At 52.4% G+C, this 6,803-nt stretch overlaps 1 pseudogene; it reads right to left on the bottom strand.

The window, feature by feature from the left end:
* Positions 1 to 340: 340 nt before the first annotated feature.
* On the bottom strand, positions 341 to 432 carry LOC138380558 (small nucleolar RNA U13; annotated as a pseudogene).
* Between the last annotated feature and the right edge of the window lie 6,371 nt (positions 433 to 6,803).

Raw genomic sequence — 6,803 nt, forward strand, 5'->3', positions numbered from 1 at the left:
GGGTTCGCTGGTTGACCAGATGTCTGGTCCTTGGGTGGTTGACCAGATGTCTGGTCTGTGGTTGTCATCCTGACAGGGAGGCTTCGGGACGGATTTGGTCTCTCTGGCCTCGCTGCCCCTAGGGATCACCCTGCGATCGGTATTCTTCTCGCGCGGGGCGAGGGGGCGCTCCGGAGCATTCCTCTCCTCTCGGAGTTTCTGTCTGCAGTCTCTCGACTTGCTCTCACTCCCCTACCCTGCTGTGTGACTTTCTTTTTGGTCCTTTCATTTTATCTATTCTCTCTTTGCCTTTTCCTGCCCGCCTTTCCGCTCCCCCCCCCCCCCCGGATTCATGGTTTCACGTCACGCGGGTGACGTGCCGACACACCAGGAGGCCCTTCTCACACGTGCGCGTGAACACGCAATCAACACGTTTATGAACTAGAAAGGGATCTGGTGTGACTTTGCTATTATTTCCCCTCCCCTCCTCCCCGCGCTGAGAATGAGTTTCCCCGGGCTCGTGTGCCCGCCTGGGAATCGGCTGCAGACGCCATGGCCCCGGGTCGACCACATGTTGCCCTGGGGTCCACCAGATGTCTCTGGCGAATTGGGGCCCTAGGGTGCTTGTGACGGTGTGGTCACTAGGTGTCGCTCTGGGCTCAGTATTCTTCCTTCTCGCTGTGACTTTGGTCTCTTTTTTTCGAAATTTCTTTCTTTCTTCCTCTTTTGCCCTGTTTCCATTTTCCCTTCTTAATCTCTTTCTCTCTTTTTGTTGCTTTTTTTCCACGGCAGATGGGTGATGTGTGTGTGGAGGAAACGCGGCGTCAGGGAGAAGACACATCTCACACGTGCTCGGGAACACCCGATCGTCACGCTTCTGAGTACCGACCGATGGATCTGGTCCCGAATTTTTTAATAGTTTTCTCCTCTCTCTCTCTCTCTCTCTCTCTCTCTCTCTCTCTCTCTCTCCCCCCCCCTTCCTTCTCTTTCCTTTCTCTCCCTTCCTTTCTTTCTTTCTCTCGCTCTCTCGCTCTCGCTCTTCTTTTCTTTCTGACAGAGTCTCTCGTTCTGTTGCCCTGGCTAGAGTGCCATGGCGTCAGCCTAGCTCACAGCAATCTCAAACTCCTGGGCTCAAGCGATCAGACTGCCTCAGCCTCCCGAGTAGCTGGGATTACAGGCATGTGCCAGCATGCCCAGCTAATTGGATATACGTGTGTGTGTGTGTGTGTGTGTGTGTGTGTATATATATATATATATTTTTTTTTTTTTTTTTTTGAAACAGAGTCTCACTCTGTTGCCCAGACTAGAGTGCCGTGGCGTCAGCCTAGCTCACAGCAACCTCAAACTCCTGGGCTCAAGCGATCCTACTGCCCCAGCCTCCCGAGTACCTGGGACTACAGGCATGCGCCACCGTGCCCGGCTAATATTTTTCTGTATATATTTTTAGATACTGTTTCTGTATATATTTTTAGATATATAGTTTCTTTCTATTTTTAGTAGAGATGGGGGTCTCGCTCTTGCTCAGGCTGGTCTCGAACTCCCGACCTTGAGCGATCCACCCGCCTCTACCTCCCAGAGTGCTAGGATTACAGGCGTGAGCCACCCCGCCTGGCGTGTACGTTCTGTATTCACAGCCAGACGGAAGGCAGGGAGAATGTTACCCTTTCAAAGCCCGCCCTGCTCGCCTCTCAGCCCACCGATGGCACTCTGAATCCCGTGGCATTCCTTCACTCAGCTGAATTCTTCAGCACCCGACCCCCCCCCCACCCCACCCCCGTGCCACGGGAGTTCGTTCTCATGGCAGAGCCATCGAGGCTGTTGCCACACGTGTTGTAGGTGCCTAGGCAGACTGTGCCCTGGCCCCGAGGAGGTACGGAACCGCCTATCGCCTCGGGAGGGAGGGACAAGATGTGTCCGTGTCCAAGGCGACGTCCTGTCGATCACGAGGAGGCCTGCAAAGGCTCGTATCTGCCAGGCATTGAGCCACATCACATGAAACACCGGTGTGTTCCTTCACTTAGGTGGTGTCGCGTGTTGATACTCACAGAGGATGATAAACCCACTCGCATGCCGGCTGAGCCCCCTGTGTCTCCTCCTCTATCCACTGAGGGAAAAAACCGCAACGAAAGGTAGAAAACCACAGGGGGGGGAAGACTGCCCGTCGCTCTCCCTATGTGACCGTCCGGAGTGCTCGTTCAGATGGGAGGAGGTGTGTTTGTGTGTGTGTGTGTGTTTCATTGATTTTGGTGCCATCTTTTCTCTGCAGCTGCGTCAGAGGACAGCGATTTTTCCGATTTTCACTCCGCTGAGTGAATTGCCTTTTGAAGAGAATGTCCACAGGAAGCCTACGGTCCTCCCGCGGGGGTGGCCCTCCTCTAGAAATGAATCTCGTTTCTTGAACGGAGGGGACTTGTTGACGCCATCATGCTTTCGGGACGACTTCTCAGACGCTAGCTTTGGACCGCAACATAGGTGCCCCCGACATTGCCTCAAGGGTTCCGTGGTGCCTCCTGTCAAGAGACCCCACCGACCGTCCCCAGCCTGCCCGCTCAAGGGAGCCGGGCCCCTTCTGATCTGTCCGCCCGCCGGTGAAGCTCCCTCCCGAGGGTCGGAAAGCCCACCTGTTTCCCAGTTCGGTTGAATGATGGGGCACCCGGGCAGGGCACTGGCACCGAGTGACTCCATTCTGAGTCTGTCTGCTCTGGGGGGCGGGGGCGGGGGCGGGGGCGGGGGCGGGGGCGGGTGGGGGGGCAGTTCCGTCTCGACCCGGTGGCCTCCTACCGACTGACTCGATGGGACGGACCATTCTCACTCAGGATCGTGTACCTTCTTGGCCTAGGCACATCCCGGCACTGAAAGCCACTTTTCGGGGACACTCTCCCACGTACAGATAGATGGCCTGCACGAGTGCTCTTCCTTTCTCGAAACACTGGAAATCTGTCCTCAATTTTACCTGACCTACCTGACGGTGTGTGATAAAGGAGCATAGAACCCTCAGCCACCCTCCACCTTCCCGCTGTCCCGAGAGACAGTGCCGAGCGTGAAATTCTATCCCTGACTCTCTGTGTCCACCGGAACGTGGCCTGACTGCAGTGACGTCAGCTACGTCAAGTCGTTCTCTGGGTAGGGAAAGAACTTAACCAGATAGGCCCTATCGGTCGCTTCTCTGTTCTGATAGTTTTGTGGCAGCCATTTCTTTCCCCCTCTCTTTTCTTTTTCTGTCTCTCTCCCCCACCCCCACCCCCAAATTCTTTCTACGAAGACGTTTAGGATGTCAGATTCTGGCCACATGCCCCCCCCTAGGCATACGGGGGCCAGCATAGACAAAGGTCTTCGGTACCAAGTGTTCATTCCACGGTGACAGATATTGCCACTCTTGTATTGACCAGGGCGAGATGGTGAGTGGGTCAACTCTGAAACTCCCTGTACTCTACTTCTCTCTTGGGTAGGTCCCTGCCCCAACCCTCCGGCTTCTAGCACACACCCAGGGGCACTCTCTCCTCTCTGGATAAAGTTCCAGATGATCCGATCCGCTCCGAGGAGGAAGGGGAGCTGGCCGGGCCACCCACTGTGCGCCCCACCCCCGTCAGTCATAGGGTCCGTTCTTTTCAGGATGACACCGGCAGCGGTTGCTGGGTGTCACCTAGCGGCCACTTTGATCAGACCTCGGGATCCGGAAAGTCAGGTGACGTTGGGAGTTTAAGAGCTGACTCCCGGGAGGTGTGGAGGGCGGGGAGGAGAGCACGGTCCGGACGGTCCCACCCTCTTCTTCCCGGGCCCGCAGCTCTGGGCCCGCCCGGGGCAGCCCTAGCCTCTAGCGGGTCTCCGCCCACCCGCCCTGTTGTCTGCGGGAGGCGCCCCTCCTCCCGCTCTCTGCCTCCTCCCGGGACCGTAGGCCTCTGCCCGTCGTCTTTTTTATTTTTATTTTTTCCCTTTTGTTTGTTTCTCTTTTATCTTGTGTTTTAGGCTTATCGAATATCATATCGTATAAAAACTTAAATCACAGAATGAATTATATTAAGTAACAAGATGTGGCTTTTTATCCTACGCCGAGAACGATGAATTTTTCTCTTCGTGTCCATTTTCCTGTCCTGGAAGAAATACAAAGTTGCTCGTGATACTTCCCCATCATCTTCCAGTTTCCCCGACTGTCAACACGATGTATTCGATCGTATATCTTTGTGTGTGCACGTGGGCGCCTGTACCTATTTCTTTTCGGCATCAGTCTCAGGTCTTTTGGCACCTAGGGGGGAAAAAGGAGAAACCAATAAAGGACAGAAAGACGTTCTGTCGTTTTACGCTCCCCACCACCACCACCACCACCACCACCACTTTTGGGAGCTTGTAGTCTGGCCTATGTCCCCAAGGCAGGTTAAATCTTTTCTTAAAACTCCCAAGTGGTCCCCTGCCCCGCCCCCCCCCCCCCAGGTGGGCGGCCGGCAGAGTTCACAGGCTTTGTTTTTGGCAGAGCCTGGACGATTGAAATAATTAACCACAATCAACGCTAAAGCTGAGAACCCCTCCCCCCCTCATTAAAAGCTCTGTATTTCTGCCTAGCCCTATGTTCGGGGAAATTCGGAGGCTTGAGATGGGAAGGTCTACCCTATTTTCTCCTTTACCGGCAAAATAGACTCTCTCTTTCCTTCCTCCTCAAACAGCTTGTCCTCGTTATTCGGCCTCGTGGGCAAGTGGCCGAGCTTTCGGTAACACCAAGTCTTCTAAGTTGTGTTGTGTTATCGGTCTTGTTTTCTTTCTTTTCTTTTCTTTTCTTTTCTTTTTTTTTTTTTTGAGACAGGATTTCTTTCACTCTGTCCTCTCCCAGGCCGCCTTGGCCTGATTGTAGCTCACAGCAAGCTCCAAATCCAGGGCTTAAGTGATCCTCTCTGCCTCAGCCTTCTGAGTAGCTGGGACTATAGGCAAATGCTGCCACACCCGCCATAATTTTTCTTTTTTTTTTTTTTGTTGGTAGAGATGAGGTCTCATCGTGTTACCCAGGCTGGTCTCCAGCTGCTGGGCTCAAGTCACGCTCCCGTCTCTGCCTCCCAAGTTGCGGGGATCACGGGCATGAGCCACCATGGCCAGCCAGGTTATTTAAAGGTGATCGCTTTGCTATCCTGATACAAAACCCCAAATGTGCGAGTTTAAGGCACCAGACGGAGGGAGTCCCCACACTACATCGTCACGAACATTGAGGGTGGCTCACGAAACAGCTGGGATGTGGCCACACAGTAGTGATCGAGGAGATATATTCTAGTGGGATAGCAGAAATATAGAATGTCCTGAAGACACTAAATGTCGGAATGCCACAGCAGTCAATGGCTGACAAACTTCCATTCCATCGTGTCATGGTAGGCGGCTTACTTTTCTCCTGCTCCCTCGGTATGATTAAGGCCTGACGTAGAAAATGTCTACGTCTCATCCAAATCCATCGAGACGATGGAAGGGGGAACTGGGAGAGGAATAAAGAAAAACAAGAGGGGGAGAAGGAGGAAACTGCCTCCCCTGCCCCCATGCTACCCAATTAATAAATGAAGAATGGGCCGGGCGCGGTGGCTCACGCCTGTAATCCTAGCACTCTGGGAGGCCGAGGCGGGTGGATTGCTCAAGGTCAGGAGTTCGAGACCAGCCTGAGCGAGACCCCGTCTCTACTAAAAATAGAAAGACATTATATGGACACCTAAAAATCTATATAGAAAAATTAGCCGGGCATAGTGGCGCATGCCTGTAGTCCCAGCTACTCGGGAGGCTGAGGCAGTAGGATCGCTTAAGCCCAGGAGTTTGAGGTTGCTGTGAGCTACGCCACGGCACTCACTCTAGCCTGGGCAACAAAGTGAGACTCTGTCTCAACAAAAAAAAAAAAAAAAATAAATGAAGAATGGCCTCTTCCCTCCTCTTCCCAACCCCTAACTATGCCTGGAGGTGTATCGTAGGCCTACAGTCCTAAGAAATGTACAACTACTGATAGTAATGGGAAGAAATGCAGTCTAATAGGTTTCTGTGCAGTGGGACACCTGGCCAGGGCACTTACGGTGAATGGAGCTTGCAGGGCGGGCGGGAGGTTGCTCTGGGTGAGTCTGTGAGTTGGCGGTGAGTGGTGAGTGAATGTGAAGGCCTAGGACATTACTTACTGTAGGTTTTCATAAACCCTGGACACTTAGGCCACACGACATTTACCTTTAGAAATTTCTTTCTTCAATAATACATTAACCTTAGCTTACTGTAAGTGTTTTCACTTCATAAACTTTTCCATGGTGGTTTGGCTTTTTTTTTTTTGTTTGTTTGTTTGTTTTTCTTTCTTTTAAACTTTTGGACTCTTTTGCAACACCACGACTTAAAACACAAATGCGTTGCACTGTTGTACACAGATATTTTCTTTCTCTGTGTCCTTATGTGTTCCGTAAGCTTTTTCCTACTTTTAAAGTTTTTATCGTTCTATGCACTTTTCAAAATAATAAAAACTAAAACGGGGGGGGGGGGTGGGAGAGGGAAGGAGAGAAATACACACACATGAATATGTTTCCCAAGTGAACTGAGGAAGGGGGCCGAGTCAAGGTTCTCAGGGAGCCACCAGTGATGAAACGGTCAGGCTCAGAATCAGCATTGCAGAGTGGCTGCAGAGCCGGGGGGCCTGGACTGGCTACCTGGACGACACTCCGTGTTTGGTAACTTGGCGAGTCATACATCCTCTTGAGCCTCAGCCTCTTCATCTGCAAATGCAGAAATCATGGTGCCTACCCCACAGGGATATTGTGCAGAGTGAAAAAGCAAATGCAGGCAAAGCCCACAGAAGCACGCGTGGTAAACAGTAAGCCTTTAATCGTGGT

The sequence above is a fragment of the Eulemur rufifrons genome, unplaced genomic scaffold (assembly GCF_041146395.1).
Source record: "Eulemur rufifrons isolate Redbay unplaced genomic scaffold, OSU_ERuf_1 scaffold_541, whole genome shotgun sequence".
Classification (NCBI taxonomy): Eukaryota; Metazoa; Chordata; class Mammalia; order Primates; family Lemuridae; genus Eulemur; species Eulemur rufifrons.